This window comes from Pseudorca crassidens, chromosome 19 (genome assembly GCF_039906515.1).
Source record: "Pseudorca crassidens isolate mPseCra1 chromosome 19, mPseCra1.hap1, whole genome shotgun sequence".
In the NCBI taxonomy this organism is placed as follows: domain Eukaryota; kingdom Metazoa; phylum Chordata; class Mammalia; order Artiodactyla; family Delphinidae; genus Pseudorca; species Pseudorca crassidens.
The window spans coordinates 22,590,161-22,607,820 of NC_090314.1; the positions used below are offsets into that span (position 1 = coordinate 22,590,161).

Below are 17,660 nucleotides of genomic sequence, written 5' to 3' on the forward strand. Positions count from 1 at the left end.
AGTGAGGCTATTTGCAGAACACACTATACTTTCTGCTTCTTTGGGAGTTTAAAACTACTAAGATACCTGCAAACAGTTCTCATCTTACCACCACGCTTAGTCATCATTGGAATGTGTTACACGTTTTCTTGTACAGCTTCATCTCCTTCATCTGCTGCTTTCTATTATGAGTCTGTAAGTGTACCCTGAGGCTAAGCAACAGAATTATACCAGGGAGGTGATTAATAATTTAAATTGTTCCTCACTGAGACCACTTCCTTTGTCATTCTTCCTTTTCTAAACTTACTGAGTTTTCTTTACTTTCTCTTTTAAACCACATGATTATAACAGTGTTTGACATTTAAAAAACACTTCTTAAAAGTCAAAGTTTAATGAAGCATTCACACTTTATTCACACTGCTTCATAATGAAGCAGTCAGGTGAGTTGAAAAAAAGTCTGCCCCGCAAATGGGCACTGTTTTCAGTGCTCTGAAAACAAAGAGCATGAATCAATTCTTTGGATTCAAAGAATATGGAATAACAGGAAGTTCCAGTTTCTTTACCTCTGTCTTAATCTACAGTCTTTCTCAAACCAGATCGCTCCTTCTAAGACCAGAAAGAAAAAACTCCGGGCTAAGATTTACTCCCACCTGCTTCCCCCTCTCTCACATCGGGTCAATTCTGGAGGTTTTTCCCTTTCTCCAATGTCAGGAATTCCTCTTCTTTCCCCAGGTGGTCAAGATTCTAGGGATATGTTCCTCCATTACGAGGTGAGGGAGGAGAGGTGTCTCAGCCTCAAATTACAGAAGACGGGTGAGGTCTGCCCATCTATGAGCAAAACTCTGGGGGAACTCCTTTCCCCTTCTGGTACCTGGACACGTCCCAGCCTCTCAGTGAACGACGCCAAACCGCGAAGAAGGTTCTCCCCTCTGCCTCCAGTCTCTACCGGCCACACCCCTGGCCTCTGGCCCTCCTAATCCCCCACTTCGAACATATCTTTTCCCCAGTGCCCCACAACTCCCAGTTGCCACCCCGCGGATTCCCTCACCCCACTCCAGCGGTGGAGTCCCTTTCTCCAACCCTCTTCCTCACAACGGTCACACCTGACGGCTCACTCCATCTTCAATGGTCACGCTCCTAAGATTGCTCTCCTCCGCCCGTCTCCAACCAAGCCTGGCCCCCTTCCCCAAAAGAGGGACACACCCCAAAGTTAGCCGCCCTGAACTCACCGGAGGCAAGGGCAGGGGTGGCAGCAGCAGCCAGAGAGCACGGCCCGAGCGGTGCTGTAATGGTTTCCTGCACGCCACGACTCCTTCTCCAGGTCTAAGCCACTGCGCAAAACCCACTTGGCCAGGGACAAACATGGTGGACAGGAAACTCTGACGTCAGACAGCCTCGCCGTGTGACGTCATCCAGGGAGAACCAGAAAGGCGGTCCTCTCGGTCGCCTTGGAGACGGAAATACTTTGCGCCGTCGGGAAGCGACCTGAGGTCCGGGCCTCCTAGGAAGTTCACTGACTATCGGAATGGATCTATTAAACAAGCTGACATTCCCTGGATTTGTTTCCTCGCACAGGAGTTCTCTAAAAACTTACACATAGGGATAGTGAAACATCCTGTTTTCTTAAAAAAAAAAAAAAAAACCCAGCTAATTTCCCTGGCCAGTTCAGGAATGTGGACGATGGTGATCCAGCCCAAGACCATGCAAGGGCAGTGGGACTGGAGGAGAGTGGTGCAAGGAAAAACGGTTGACATGGCCTCAGATCTGAGTTTGAATCCATCTGAGATCGAATCCCTGTCCTGAATGTGATTACCAAAGTTACTTAACGTCTCCTCAACCTTAGTCTTACTTGTGAAATAAATCCAGTGATATAACTCTCTCCAGCTTGTGAAGCTTGAAGTAGGTAAGGCGCCCAGCATGTAACAGGCGTGCTTACACAAAAGTAAGTTCCTTTCAGAAACCAAGACCTAGATATCTCTGTACCTTCCCCTCAAAACGAAAACTTCCCACTTAAAACTGCTCTAAGTAATAATAAAGTCTTTAACCAAAAAAAGAAGAAGAGGAATGTGAAGAATGAGAGCCTGAGGCAGAAGTTGGGAAACCAAAGTGCAAAGGGGACTGAGAAGTAGAGAGGTAGAAGGAAAAGCAGGTGGTCATAATCATTTAGGACGTTTTTAGAGTTCTATGAAAGTATAGGAACTATATATCTCTGAGGCCTAGCCGCCCCCTCCCCAAAATTTGTTGAATGGATAAATGTATGAGTGAGTGGTCAACAACAACAGTTGCTAGAGAGAAAAGGAGGAAGGGCCGAAAAGTGTCCAAGGATTTAGCAGCACTAAGGTCTTCGATGTCATTGCTGAGACCATCAGCAGAGATAATGAAGGCAAAAGCCATGCTGAAGAAGTTTGAAGATAAATGGGAGGTAAGGAAATGAAAACAGATAACTCCATAAGAAAGTATGGCTGAAAGAGAAGAGATATAGGATGGTGTCTGAGGGAGAAAGTAGCAAGCATTTTATTTTTAAGTTCTATATTCATACATTTTCTTTACACTAACCCTTTAGCAATACCATGGGTTCAATCATTTTTCCTACCCATATGACTCCAAAATATCTATCTCTAACCTTGACCTAGTCCCCAAACTTCATCACCAAATTGCTAACCGCACTGATCGTTAAGTCTGCACATATGGCCCACCCAAATTAAGCAAATCATAAGAGTATTGGGGGGGGGGGTGTTTAAAAACTGTGGTTCCAGGTACAACTCACAGAAGACAGAGGTGGATTTTGTAAAGAGATGCCACCAGAAAAATCTTTGATTCATACCTCTCCCCGGTTCAAAAACTTTCAACAGCTCCTCATTTCCTAATTTGTACAGAACCTATCCTTCTCCCAGTTTTCCCCATTTCTTTGCTCTTTAGTTTTCTCATCTACAAAATGGGAGAAATACTAATATCCAATCATAATATTATTACAAGGATGAAATGAATTAGTGTACGTAAAGCACTTAGAACTGTGCCTGCACACAGTATGGACTGTGTAAATATTTGCTATGATGGCAGTTATTTGAACAAATTACACTGCCAGAAATTACTAGCCAGAAATCTGGGGGTCATTCTTGATTTCTCTCTCCCTTAACTGCCACATTCATTCCATCTCCAAGTTGTCAATCCTACCTTCAAAATATATTTCAAATTCATCCAATCCCTTCTATTCACCTCATTATTCCAAGCCACCATCGCCTCTTGCCTCAACTACTAGAAACCTCAACTCTCCTCCCAACCATTATTCATACAGCAGCCAGATTTTTGTTTCACTTTTTTTTTGACGTATAAACGAACATTCCAAAAAGTGCACATCAAAAATATAGAGCTTGATGAATTTTCACAAAGTAAATGTAACCACATAACCATTACGGGGTCATCTTAACAATATAAACCTGGTCATGACTCCGGTGTATAAATCCTTCAATGACCTCCCATTATACTTTCACTAAAATCCAGTTTCCTTCCCATGGCCTATGAGTGGTTAGGCTCCTGTCTACCTCTCTTAATATCATTTTATCCTTTTCAGTCACTCCTCATTTCCTCTTCATTTCACCTCTTGTTAGCTTTTGCAGCTCTCAAATAGGCCAAGCTCTTTCCCATCCTAGGGCCTTCACAACTACCGCTCCTCCTACCTAATATTCGTTTTCCCCAACTCCACACAGGCCTGGCTGGCTTATAATTTAGGTCTCACTTTAATTGTAATCTCATAAAGGCACTCCCTGATTACCCAGTCTAAAAGGTTCTTCTCTTCCAGGCCCCACTGCCACCTCCATCATAGCCCTCTTATTCCATTTGTAAATTATATATTCGTCTCTTTACTTGTTTATTATTTCTCTCCCCAACTAGACTGTAAATTCCATGAGGGCAGATACCAAGTCTGTTTTTATTACTACTGTCTACCCAGCACCTAGCATAATGCTTGGCGCACAGCATGTATTCAGTAATAAATGAATAAGTAAATTATTCAGGAATAAATGAATGAATGTCCACAAGCAAAGTACTAAAACTAGCATTTAAGAGCCTCTATATTATGGTCAACAGTATAGACTATGTATTATTGGTCTATTTTCCTCTCTATATTTAAAGCAAACAATTTCCTCCTCAAATACAATCCACGCTGCTCCCTTAGCCTGGAAAACCCTGTCACCATGACTGTGACTTTCTCCAAATGTACTCATCTTTTGAGGTCCACCTAATCCACAAAACTTTCTCAGTGGACATTTGGTCCTGATATAAGATGCAGGAGATACCAGGTTACATCGCTGTATTAGAAAGAAACTGGCAGAAAGAAGCTGAGATAAAACGTGAGGTTTATCGAAACGATAAGGTTTATAAGAAACGATCTTCCCCTTGGTTACAAAGGCCAATATAGCTTCTGTTTAAGTAGTTTGAACGGCCTCATTTCTCCCAGCTCTTATTGTCTCTTCCTCTAAACTCACCATATTAACCTATCTGATGGCTCTTCACACCTTTTAACGTAAGTGCAATGAATTTCTGTGTCTTGCTTATTACACCATAAACCTGGGAGTGGGATTTGTGATGAGGTGTTTATTATTTATTGGCTGTAATAATTGACATTGTTATTTTTGACTGCCTTTTTTCTCACATAACAACATCAGTTTACTTTTGCAATATTCTCAAAGGACTATTAAGGTGTCTTGCACTCTTCTGGCTAAGAGTGAAACAGCGAGTGGAGATGAAATCTGAACCAAGGTCAGTCAATAGGGATCTGAATCATAAGTACAGTGACAGAAATTTGTTGAAGCTCGTTCACTGCAACAATGATGCCTGTATGACCCTTTGCTAATTCTTGCTAGAAACATCCAGTAGGACTGTGTAATTCCTGTTCCCTCAGAGTTGGTTTTCCTTATTTTGTTAGCTACTCCATATTCTTCTAATAAATTTTTTAGTTTAAATTAGCCTGTTTTCTGTTGCTTGTAACCAAAGAACCCTAACTGATACCAATGTTTAACTAACTTCCCACTTGTCTTAGGTGATGCTATTTCTCAACTTTGTCTTTTTGCTGTTCACTTAAGAAAAGCCTCTCTGTAAGAGCTACCACTGACCAAGAACCTAAAGCTAGGTGTTTTATATAGATACATTATCTCTACTCCTTAAAACTCTGTAAGATAAAATCTTCCATCAATGTGACTTTCTCCAGCAGGTATCCAATCAGACTATAAAACACTTTTTTTTTTTTTTTTTTGGCCACGCTGCATGCAGGATCATAGTTCCCCTGGCCAGGGATCCAAGCCATGCATCCTGCAGTGGAAGCACAGTGTCCTAACCACTGGACCGCCAGGGAATTCCCTGAAACACTTTTTGGAACCACAATTAAGGTTAATTTGCAAGATTTTATTTATCCTATTGAAACAACTAAACCCAAACCTTGTTCCAGCGTTCTCATTATGTGAAACAATTAACTATCTTTATACCATAACGTCCTCTATGGTATAAAGTAAGCAAACTTCTATTTCTAGCTATTTAGCCCAGGGGTTGAGGGGAGAGGTTGGAGAGAGAGGAGATGAACTTTATTATCCAAATTCAGTAAACCTGCAGCTACTCAAGGCAATTGCATACGATGTAAAAGCAGTTTCCAAAAGGTCAGGTTAATTACATTAACTTTGGTATACAATGAAAAGTACCTTGTCTGCCAAGCCTCCCCAACTCATGCTAGTTAGAATTCAACAGCATCACTCCGTTTTAGCACTGTATTCATATCGCTAATGTGACGCATCCTACCGTGTTCGAGGGCAGGAACCATTTTCATTTAGTGTAGCAAGTGCCCAGAGTTCTGCTTCAACGTAACCTAACCTAGAAGACAATTAAGGTACCAGCTTGAATGAAAAATAATCGTCCCAAATTCTGAACAACAGCAGGAAATTTTTTTTGTTGTTAATAATTGGCAGCCATAAGGCTAAGCCTTCTATCTCGGCTTTGTCGCTTCAAATCCTTCCCGAAGGCGGCAAAAATAGTGAGCCACCACCCCCGCCGCAAGCAAAGTGAGCCTTCCATCTCCACATTCCCTTGGGTCCCTCGCCTCTCTCTATCGCCCCAGGGAACAAAGGCCTCAGCAACAGGCCGAGCTCTGGCTCCGGGCGCCAGACGTCAGTGCGGCGACCCAACACCTTGCCAAAAAGACTCTGTAGAGAGATATCAGAGCCGTGGCTTTCCAACAACACAGCGATGCAAAACCAGCTAAGAAAAGTAAAACCTACCAGCGGAAAACTCCTCTCCAACCGAGCCCGCTGGGGGCGGAAGCGGAAGTGCCTGTGAGATCATAGAGTTCTCTAGTTCCGGTCGCGGAGCCGCGTTCGGGGCTAGAGCGCCTCTCCACGGCCGGCGGGCTCCAAGCGGCTTCTATTTCCGGTTGCGGCTTCTGACAGAAAGCCGAGACCCCCTTTTAAACGCGGCGTCGCGGGTGCCTCGCTCCTCGCCTGGGGTCAGCTCGCAAGGAGTGGCTCGGGCGGGGGGATTGCACAGCCCACAGCTGAGCCAGGCCGTTGGGGCCGGCCTGCACTGGCACCTTCGATCCCTCAGAGCCGCCTGGCTTTTGAGCCCTCTGGATTGGGAGTCCGTGATTGGCCGCCTCCAGGACTGCCGCTCGAGAGGCCAGCGCTCCTTCGCCGTACCTGTCCCCCCATAGTCACGCTTTTCCCTGTGAGGTGCAGCATTAATCAACTCACCTCTCCCACACACTACTTCCCTAATGTGGGTGTCCGCGTTGACTTCATTCTTCACCTTCCCTTGAGACCCCTCCCCTCTGCCTCCGGAAGAGGTCTTTTTTGCCCAGTTCTGTAAAGTAGCACCCATCTGGCACCCCCAGAAAGTTCATGCTTACTAGAGAGTTTGTGGGCAAAGTAAAACCCAGTGCACACACGAAACTATGGCTGAGCACGGGGCTCACATCACAACTGCTTCTGCGGTGGATGACCAGCCATCCATCTTTGAGGTGGTAGCACAGGACAGTTTAATGACAGCAGTGAGACCTGCTCTTCAGCATGTGGTCAAGGTAAGGATTTAATTCCCTGAAAAGTTTTAGGAACGTCCGGGTAAAAACCAAGCCAATAATCTGAATTTATTTCTTGGCCTAAGTTTTGAAATAACCAATTAGCATATAATGCACATCACATGATTTAATGGTTATGGAGTCTCTTGTTATGTGTACTGAATACACAGCACTTCAGGGAGGTTAAGGTAGACCCAGAAAGAAAAGTGTGGAAATTCAGAGGGAAAAAAAGGAAATATAAATACAAGGCATAGTAGCTGTGTAATGGAATGAATTTCATTTATTTATTTTGCTTTAGGTTCTTGCAGAATCAAATCCTGCCCGCTAGGGCTTCTTGTGGAAGTGGTTTGATGAAATCACCCTGCTAGGTCTTCTGCTCCAGCAACATTATCTGTCTAAAACCAGCGCCTCGTTTTCTGAAAACTTTTATGGCTTAAAGAGGATCGTAATGGGAGACACACACAAGCTTCAGAGATTGGCCAGTGCTGGTCTCCCAAAGAAGCAGCTTTGGAAGTCAGTTATTTTCCTGGTTCTTCTTCCCAGTCTGAAAGTGAAGCTGATTTCTAGCCTGAGAGAAGAGGATGAATATTCCATCCACCCCCTACTTCCCGCTGGAAACGATTTTACAGAGCCTTTTTGGCAGCCTACCCATTTGTTAACATGGCCTGGGAAGGCTGGTTTCTTGTACAGCAGCTTCGATACATCCTAGGAAAGGCCTGAGCATCACTCACCCCTGCTGAGTCTGGCTGGGGTTCGGCTAGATCGACTTACAGTTCAGGATATACAAGCTCTGGAGCACAAACCAGCCGAAGCCAGCATGATGCAGCAACCAGCTGGGAGGTAAGGCTTAACATTTCCCCAACATATTTGATTAATAAATCCTAAAATCTTATCCCAATTTTATGAAATTTACCCCCTTCAGTCCACTTTGGGGTATTTCATAAAATCATCGAAAACTTCTTGTGTCCATAAAACAAGGATTGCCATCCTGGTAACCTTCCTCATCATAATGGCTACATTTTTGCACACACTTGCTATGTACCAGGCTCTTTGCTAGGTGTTTACGTATATTATCTGAATCCTCATCACAGCTCAATGAAATAAATGCATTAGCACCACTTAACAGTTGAGGAAAGTTCTAACATTTGAGTACCTTGCCAAGGCCACACAGCTAATAGGCGGCAGAGCTGAGATTCAAGCCAGATCGGTACAATTCTAAAGACTGCTCTTAACCGTGGTGCTATCCCGCTCCTAGTGTCTGTGTTCTCTGACAAGTTCAAATATATTCCTCAGTACTGCTGAGTTGTTTTTTAAGTGAGTTATTTCTTTTTCTGGATCTTCCACCCCCATAAAGGTCTATATAGTCAATGGCTCATTAATTTCTTTCTCAAAACACAAAGCAAACAAAGCCCTAGTCATTAAAAACAAAGCTTAGCTCCTAGAACTCCTAAACTACGGTAGGTCAGAAAGAGGGAATTGTTTCAAATAGACACTTACAAGAGAAAACGCCAGTCCAGCAACTATTCAATCCCCAAGCTGAATCAACGATTCTAATGAAAAGTGTAAGAATTGCATGTGTATTAGTTGTTCTGTGATTGTACCTAAATAAACAGTTTCTCCTTTTGCCTCCCTGTTCTGTTCTCCAAACAGCGTTGGCGAGAAGATAAAGTCAGCTCTGAAGCAAGCCATGGGAGGTGCCGCCTCATGCCTCTCTACTGGCCTTTCGGTGGGTGTATTCTTCCTGCAGTTCCTTGAGTGGTGGTATTCATCCGGAAACGAAGAAACCATCAAGTCATTGACTGCCCTGCCTACTCCACCACCACCGGTACATCTAGACTACAATTCTGATTCTCCCCTGTTGCCCCAAATGAAGACTGTGTGCCCACTGTGTCGTAAAAACCGGGTGAATGACACCGTTCTCACCACCTCTGGCTATGTGTTTTGTTATCGCTGTGTGTTTAATTACGTGAAGAGTCACCGAGCTTGTCCCATCACAGGTTATCCAACACAAGTACAGCATCTGATTAAACTGTACTCCCCTGAGAACTGAAGGGGATTAGCACCTTGTCTCACAACGAAATGACTGCGCTATAAGGCCAGAGGGCTGGTTTTCCGCACAGTAAATAGCATTGTTTAATCATCCTCAATTAATAATTGTATGAACTTTAAACAGCCACATGGATTTCTTTAAAAGGATATACTCGTTGATCTTAACCTTTTAGCTTGCTCCCTAGACACCTCTACTTAGAGTTGACCGAGCTGGTCAGAGTGAGAGAATCAGGACTGGCAGGGGATGTGAGGATCAGCATAGAGAAGGGGATCAAAGAGGGTACTCGGCACAGAAGCTTTTCCTGTCCCCTTCCTTAAAGGACAAGAGGTATAGAAGCTCTCAGGAAAAACCCAAGTTAGACCTCGTAGAGTGGGTAGTGAAGGGGAAGCAGGCCTTTTGAGAAAGGAAAGCATTTATCTGCCTATGAGGAATAGGTTTTATCGGTTTGCAAACAGTATGAAATATGGACCTGCTTTTTTAAATTTTATTTTATTTATTTTTTTAATACAGCAGGTTCTTATTAATTATCACTTTTACACACATCAGTGTATACATGTCAATCCCAGTCTCCCAGTTCATCCCCCGCCACCACGGACATGCTTTTTATAGAAATACTTAGAAACACTTTCTCCTTCCATATGCTGAGACTCATTTGTTAAGTAACATTTGCTATAGTCTATCACCTTTTAAAGATCCCTTTGTGAACCACACATACCTTCCTTGGGAAACTGGTTACAGGAAAATAGGGGTTGAATGTATATACAGAATAGTCTGAAGACTTCAGTGTGAAAGCAAAGCTATTAGTGAAGAGATGAAGTAAAATACTGCCCTAACTATGACTGTGTAAAGACAGGATCTTTTCATAAGCTCTTTCTGCTTGCTGTTAAGAGTTTGCTAAGCCGACATGAATTATTCTGGCTATTACTAAAGTTTCTATGAAACGCTTAAGTAAATTTTAAGAATAAATGTTTTTTGGCAAAGAGCTGTTCCATGTCATGATTATGTGGAAACTGAAAGATTAGTCGAGGTATTTAGAGTAAATTTTTCATTCAGGCCACCTTTGCGTTTTTTTGTTTTTTTTTTTGCAGTACGCGGGCCTCTCACTGTTGTGGCCTCTCCCGTTGCGGAGCACAGGCTCGGGACGCGCAGGCTCAGCGGCCATGGCTCACGGGACCAGCCGCTCCGCGGCATGTGGGATCTTCCCGGACCGGGGCACGAACCCGTGTCCCCTGCATCGGCAGGCGGACTCTCAACCACTGCGCCACCAGGGAAGTCCCTACCTTTGATTTTTTGAGGCATTCTGTATTAACATTTTGCTTTTTTTGCTAATCCAATATTGGAGAGAAATCCTCCAACAGCAAGAATTCAATCTTGAGTGAAATACCTTATTTCTCAAGTGAAATACTGCACAAACACTTCAGTTGCCACCGGATTGGCAGGGTTAAACATACAGGTTAAAAACATACGGGTTAAAAAAAAAATCATTACTACAAGAGGAAGGATGAAAATGATTTTTAAGTGCCTCTGCTGAGACAGGTGTTGTCCAATACAACTCATTTCAGCAATTCAAAGCACATTTTCTGATAGCACTAAGATAATAGAACTAAATTTTGAAATAGAATATTCTATAGATTTTAAAATATTAACACTTTTATGTACCATGAGAAGAGTATAATGGATATTTGCAAAAATTCTTATTAAACCACAAGGTTTTACCAGAACAAATACCATAGTTAAGTAAACCTTTTTTTAATTTAAAATTTTTTTAATTGTTTCAAAGTTAAACCCAAGACACACTGACTTCACAGGACATCCAATGAGAAATGTTTTTCTAGGCTGAACACGTGTTTCCCCTTAGTCTCCCCCCAAAAAACATGTACATGTTAATTACTTTCATTTTACAATCACTGCTAAATAAACATTTTTAATATAGTAATGAGTCAATAAGGGAACCAAACCAGATTCAGGACTGAAATAATGCAGTTTTCCATGAAGATATCAAAGCCATATTTTTCACCTCAACCTACAAAGAAAAACAGGAAAGTATCAGTAATTCAAAAGAATATTAAACACTCTTACACATAATAAAACCAGTATCCAAATAGGCTAGAACATATCAGTGTGGAAAAACCACAACCAGAATCAGCTCAGAAGATTAAGGGGTCATACCCTGGTCAATGCCAACACTGAAGCAATGGCAATGCCAGGTCAGACTATACTTCACTCATCATTGCATCATTGCTTTTCACCTCCTTGTATTATCTAAGAGCAGCCCAACACCCTATTTTCACATCCAAGAAAACTTAGGTTTACCCATGAGAAAAAAAGACTTCTTTTTAGATAAGTTGCAACCATGGGCTTTCAATATTTGATTTTCTACTATTCACCTCAAGCAACTCTGCTGTACAAAAATGCAAACTTGAACAAGTTTTGTTTTGGAGGTGCTTTTTAAAAATTTTTGTAATACAGAGTAGAGTGGAGAAGCGTTTACAGTTCAAAAACATTTCTTGTTTTAGTGAGTCCAAACACCATGCATGATAAAATCTCAGGGATGTCTGTGAAGGGATTTATAATCTAGTTCTAAAGCAAAATCTTTAGAAAAGATTTTCTCCTAAAATCCTTTATAAAGTAAACTCCAGTTCATTTAACATACAATTTGATTTACAATTCTGCTGCCAACAAAGATGAAAAGTATAGTCATAAAAAATTTTATACAAGAGTCTGCTAAAGAGTCCAAGACCCAGGGAGGCTAGGATTTGACAAAGGTCCATAGCAAAATAACAGCAATGCTGGAAAGAGAAACTGAGGTCTGATTACCAGATTTATATTTTTCCACTACCAGCTAAATACAAGGTTTAATTTCATTTTTCTCCAGGCCATGGGCAAGATAAAGGAAACAATGCAAAGCCTGGGTAATTCACAACATGGATGATCAATTTCTGAATGAGAAAGCTGCCTGCATTTTATTCTAAGTGACACCTCGTAGTTTACTATCGCTGACATGCTATGCTAAAGTACTAGGATCACAAACAATGTCAACCTCTCCAGCTTTTCAGCATTGTATCTAAATAACAATTCCGGAGACACAGCATGCCTCCTTCAGCCATTTAGAAATGTCAATAGCTTGATACTCCATAGTTAAAAACGTACAGCTATGGTCTGTGTTCTCCATTCAGCAACTGAATTCCACAAAGAGAGGGAAACTAGTAAAGTGCCTGTTTAGAGGCTCGAAGCTTTATCTCATCAACCTGTGCAGAAGTAAGTACACGTTACAAAAAGCAAACAGGCTAAGAGAACTTAAATAACCTTGTCTAAAAGCATGAAACTTGTGAGCAGAGCTCCAAGTGTGCTCCAGCCACAGAGGGCACACTTTCCTTGTTCTCTTCCTCAGTACGCTTTCCTCTGTCTGGAGCGCCTTCCCTACCACTTTCAGTCTGGAGAAAGTCTGTAGTTCTAAAACCTTGTTCAAACGTCACCTTCTCTGTTAAGTCGTCCCTAACTCCCTCAGTCATCCCCTCCTCTGACTCCCACAGCACTTTTTCCCACCACAGTATGCATCACACGCCAATTATTCATCTATTCACGTCCCCCACCTCCCGTCTCTCCCACCAGCCCCATTACGCAGAGCTCCTAAAGAACCAGGACTTCCTCTTACTGGCCTTTGCATTCATTACACTCAGAATGATGCCTGGGACACAGAAGGCGGCTCAATAAGCGACAGTTTAATTCAGTCAGTGAACGACCCTCCCTACTAAACCCTAAGCGCCTGGATTATACAAGCATCAGCACAGTTTATAAAGCCGACTTACCTCCAACATTTCACGTAGGTTAAGGACGTCCCTCAAGTATCTCTAAGCCCTCCGTCCTCCAACTTCTAACTCATGGCATTCTGCATGGCACCCTGCACAGGACCACCAATTCTTATACACGGTGTATCCTCAAAACGATAATAATAACAACAATAATAATACTACTGCTGATAATAATAATAATAACATCCAAACCCCACCAACTTCAGGAAAGACTGAGACGCCATCCTTCCGGGGAAACACAAGTCCGGATCCAGGGCTCAAACCAAAGCCTCAGGCAGAGGGTCCGCAGCCCGATTTGGGAACCCCCCAAAACTCTTACGCCCTAAACTCTCAGGAGGCCTGCCCAGGCCTGCAGAGGCTGACCTCAGCCCACCCGCCGCCGTTCAGTCCCAGAGGTACGGGCTTGGGGCTTCCCACACTGCTCCACCTCGCTACCCCGCCGGCTGCCGCGGCAGCCCGAGCCGGACAACCAATCCCGCGACGGCCAGTGGACCACGTGGGCCGCAGCCCTGAGGCTCGGCTGGTGCGAGGAGCAGCCAATCGGAGGGCTAGGCGAACGCCGGGGTTGGGGTGGGGAGGGAGGGCCGGAAGGCGCAGGCGTCTTTGCAGTCTCTTCTTGGCGTGGCGGGCTACATGCTCAAAGTTGAAAGCAAGACCCTGAGTAGTCCCCGCCCGCCCTCCAATTCCCTGATCTCCGACCTTGGGGAGACTGACATCCGGAGTGGTTTTGCTGGTGCCTCGTTTCACAACTGGGGAAGGGCATCTGAGGCGGGCCGTAGAGGGTGTGTGTGCCCTGGCTTTCCAGGAAGAACTATCGATTCAGTGTTCCGACAGTATCGTGCTTGCGCCGAATTCCCGCCTGAGGGCTAGGGGTTGGGGTGGACTTTGATGAATGTGTCCCTCTCTCCCCGACCAGGAGAAACTCATTGGCTTGTCAGGGGCTTGGACGCTTCCTGAATAAGCAAGAGGTGCCACTAAATATCAAAGAACTGCGAAAGAGAGCAAGAAAGGCTTCCTGGGAGAGGTGGCATTTGATCTGGGTTTTGAAAGATGCGTTGGATTTGGAGATTCTGGGAGAAAATAATTTAACTCCCGAATTAAATGAGAAAGCATACGGGAGCTTACCAAATTTAGGTAAAGTTGAAACTGGTGTAGTGTTTTCCAAAATTCAGTGAGTTGGAAATACCAGGAGGAAACTTAACAACATAGATGTCCCCCAGCATCAAAACCAAACGACAAACTCCCGCAATCCAGACTTACAGAATCATTAAGCTTGAATCTGGAGTTGGAACCCAGGCGTGTATATTTTTAATAAGTACCCCAGGGGAGATTCTGATTCACACCAACGTTTCAGGACCAGTGTTAACGTAAAGAAAGGGGGTGATAAGAGATCTGAAAGACAGGGCAAGACTTTGTTAAAGATAGTGGCTTGCTGGCTGTGTAGTTTAGACTACTCTGGAGAAAGTGGGAGATTTAAAGATTTCAGAGTCTGAGGAGATGGGTGATCACAGCTGAAAACTCAATATGCAACTGTGTTTTAAAAATAGATTGAAGGAAGGCAGAGTGAAAGAAGGGGAAGCTATTGCCAAGTGATTGCAATGGTCCAGGTAAGAGCTAGTAAGAAATGGAGAGGTGGCATATGAAGGACAGCAGGAGGAATGTGATGAGTGTCAGATAGGGATGGGGAGAAAGATATGAGGAAATAAATGGAGAAAAATGGAATGTCCTCTGTACCAGACCTATGAAGGACCTCCATTGTACTTTAAGGATAGACTTTAGGCAGTGAAGAGAATGGGCCTTTGCAAGTGCTGTTTCCTCTGCCTGGTTTTCCCCTTCCTTCTCCAACGTCCTTTCTCAACCTGGTGCATTCTTTTATTTATTTATTTTTTTATTATTATTATTTTTTTCCCGGCACACGGGCCTCTCACTGCTGTGGCCTCTCCCGTTGCGGAGCACAGGCTCCGGACGCGCAGGCTCAGCGGCCATGGCTCACGGGCCCAGCCGCTCCGCGGCATGTGGGATCTTCCCGGACCGGGGCACGAACCCGTGTCCCCTGCATCGGCAGGTGGACTCTCAACCACTGCGCCACCAGGGAAGCCCTCCTTTTTTGTTTTTTTAAGGTAAGTTTTTTGCTTGTCTTTATGGAAATGAGGTTAGTCATTTTTTATGTTTTCTATTTATTTTATTTTTGGCTGCGTTGCCGTGCGCAGCCTTTCTAGTTGTGACGAGTGGGGGCTACTCTTCGTTGCGGTGCGCGGGCTTCTCATTGCGGTGGCTTCTCTTGTTGTGGAGCACGGGCTCTAGGTGCGCAGGCACAAGCATAGTCACTGTCACTCCTTAGAACACCCCAAGCACAATGTTCATATGTTTCTAGCTCTCCAGAATGGCACTAGAGTGTAGTGATCATGTATATGGACTATAGTATTTGCAAGCACCATAAACTCTCTGTTCCTCAGTTTCCCCATCTGTGAAAAGGGAATAATGACAGTACCTACCTCACAGAGCTGTTACGAGAACTGAATGAGAACAATGCGATAACACCTGGTGTTATCACATATGTTGTATTGCAATGAGTTCTTTAATATATGTGTTCCCCCTCTAGATTGTGAACAGGACATGTGTCTTATTCTTCTTGCTAACAGTAGAGGCTGCATGGCAGAATGATAGTAAATGGGTTTTGGAATCAGATAGATAGGAGTCCATATCCCAGCTCTGCTACGTACTAGGTGTGTAATCTTCAACTTTACTTCCCTGAACTCAGTTTCTTCATTTATAAGATAGTGAAAATAATGCATGTCTTATAAGTTGTTACAAGGACAATTTGAGATCATCAAAGTTGCAGATCTGGCCCAAAGAAGGCAGTCGCTAAATGGTGCAAATGATGGGTGGCCCCAGGACATAGTACCATGTTCAGAACACAGTAAGTGCTTAGTAAGTGATTATCGAATGAAAAGCTGATGTTATATGCCAGGCACCATGCTAACATTTTTATATACATCATCACACTTCATTCTCACAAGAACCGTATGGAGAAGACACTATTATTATCTCCACTTTACAAAGAAGGAATGTGAGGTTTGGATTATCTTAACGAAGCTTTCTAAGCCAAAAAGTGCTAGAGCTAGGATTTCAAGGCCCTTGGTGCTTTAAAAAACAGCTGACTGAATGAGAGAATGAATGAAAGGAGACTTACCCAGAGTCAGGTGGTGGCGTGGTAGAACCAGCACTGTTACTCTTGGTCACCATGCTATCTAGTCTGCTATTCTAGCCGAATCATCTTGACAAATGAATTGAGAGTGAGATGGACGCTGGTATTTGGTAGTTTGTGTCTACTGACCAGGAAAACTGTGCTATACCTATCTCGGCTGATAAATTGAAATGCTCGGTGAATAAACACAAATAAATTGGGAGCTCTAGTTCTTCACCAACTGTCAGCAGTGTGGCCAGATCATTTTCCCAAGACCTAGAAAAAAACCACTGTACAAGCTACTGATTTCAAGTTGCTTTGTATCATGAACATTTGCTTTGAGGTATCAGAGCCAGAATGTGAGCTCCTCGCTGGCCTGATAACGTACTGTTCATAGCCAGAGGACTTAACTAAGGAACTCTGAAGAAGGAAGAGAAACCCTCTTTGCTCATCTTTCACAGTATCCTTCCTTCTCCTGATTTGGTCCCTAATAGTGCATTAAAGAATAAGAAGGAGAAAACAATACAGTTCCTAGTTCTTCTGCCCCAAAAATGTCCTTCCTGTTGATTGGGAAGGAAAAAGGAGGTACTTAGGTAGATTTCAGATTTTGAAGACTCCAGAGCAATCCAGAATCCCAAACTTGAAAGTCAGTGGAAGGAGTAGGGGCATTTGTATTAAACAGACCTGGCTGTGCATGCCATCTCTTCCACTTAACTAGCCATGTAATCTCAGGTTCCGTATCATGTGCCACACTCCCAGCTTGGTCCCTTGTGCCCAAATGCATATGTCCAGTAAATGATGGTCCTTTTTATCTTTCTAAAAGTAAGTGATATCAGAAGGATTTCAGTGTGAGAGTGAAGCTGAGAATTAAGGTAGGTAGTAGAACTAAAAATGAGACTGGGGACTTCCCTGGCGGTCCAGTAGTTGAGACTCTGTGCTTCCACTGCAGGGGGCGCGGGTTCGATCCCTGGTTGGGGAACTAGGATCCCAAATGCCGCGTGGCATGGCCAAGAAATAATAATAATAAATTTTAAAATGAAATAAAAGTGAGACTGAATTTGGAAATGACATGAGTGAAAAAGGGTTAAAGTTGAAGCTGAGAGCAGACCTCTGCAGTTTACTATGTTGCTGTGCTGATTTATTCGTCATAGTATGTATTCTGCCTCCTATCCTGGAAATAACTTTTGAGCCAGACAGGTACAAAGTGTCGTGCCAACAAAGCAGAACTCCATAGGAAGAGTAACCTCAGTTAAAAAAAAAAAAAAACCCGAGGGGGTATTCAGAAACCTATTTCAGAATGCCATTTCAGCATAAGCAAATTGGAGTAGGAACAAAGAGTTGTTTGATGGTTTGACTTATGCAGAGAGAAGTATGTTAGTTTCCTGTGGCTGCAGTAACAAATTGCCACAACCTTGGTTGTTTAAAACAATAACACTTTATTCTCTCACAGCCAGAAGTTTGACATACGAGGGCAGAAATCAAGGTGTCAGCACGGGCTGTGCTCCCCTCAGACGCTCCAGGGGAGAATCCATTTTGTGCCTCTTCCAGCTTCCTGTGCCTGCCGGCATTCCCTCACTT

General features: G+C 43.5%; 1 protein-coding gene, 1 long non-coding RNA gene, 1 other non-coding gene and 1 pseudogene across 4 annotated transcripts in view; 1 reads left to right on the forward strand and 3 right to left on the reverse strand.

Moving 5' to 3' along the window:
• Positions 1–6,317, reverse strand: part of LOC137211774 (AP-2 complex subunit beta-like) — a 62,998-nt gene extending 56,681 nt beyond the window's left edge. Inside the window, 2 exon segments of the mRNA XM_067714383.1 lie at positions 5,767–5,838; positions 6,243–6,317. The gene's annotated coding sequence lies outside the window, so the exon portion shown is untranslated.
• Positions 6,318–6,358: 41 nt separating this feature from the next.
• LOC137211780 (peroxisome assembly protein 12-like) lies at positions 6,359–10,063 on the forward strand (annotated as a pseudogene).
• A 924-nt stretch (positions 10,064–10,987) lies between these two features.
• Positions 10,988–13,805, reverse strand: LOC137211786 (uncharacterized). 2 transcript variants are annotated; one of them, XR_010937211.1, is made up of 3 exons: positions 13,093–13,370; positions 12,893–12,984; positions 10,988–11,106 (listed from the first exon to the last, which is right to left on the reverse strand). It is a non-coding gene; the product is annotated as an uncharacterized lncRNA (long non-coding RNA). The 2 variants fall into 2 exon arrangements; XR_010937210.1 differs by having other exon boundaries at positions 12,893–13,805.
• On the reverse strand, positions 11,227–11,319 carry LOC137213732 (Z30 small nucleolar RNA). The gene has a single exon (XR_010938354.1). It is a non-coding gene; the product is annotated as a Z30 small nucleolar RNA (small nucleolar RNA).
• Positions 13,806–17,660: the final 3,855 nt, after the last annotated feature.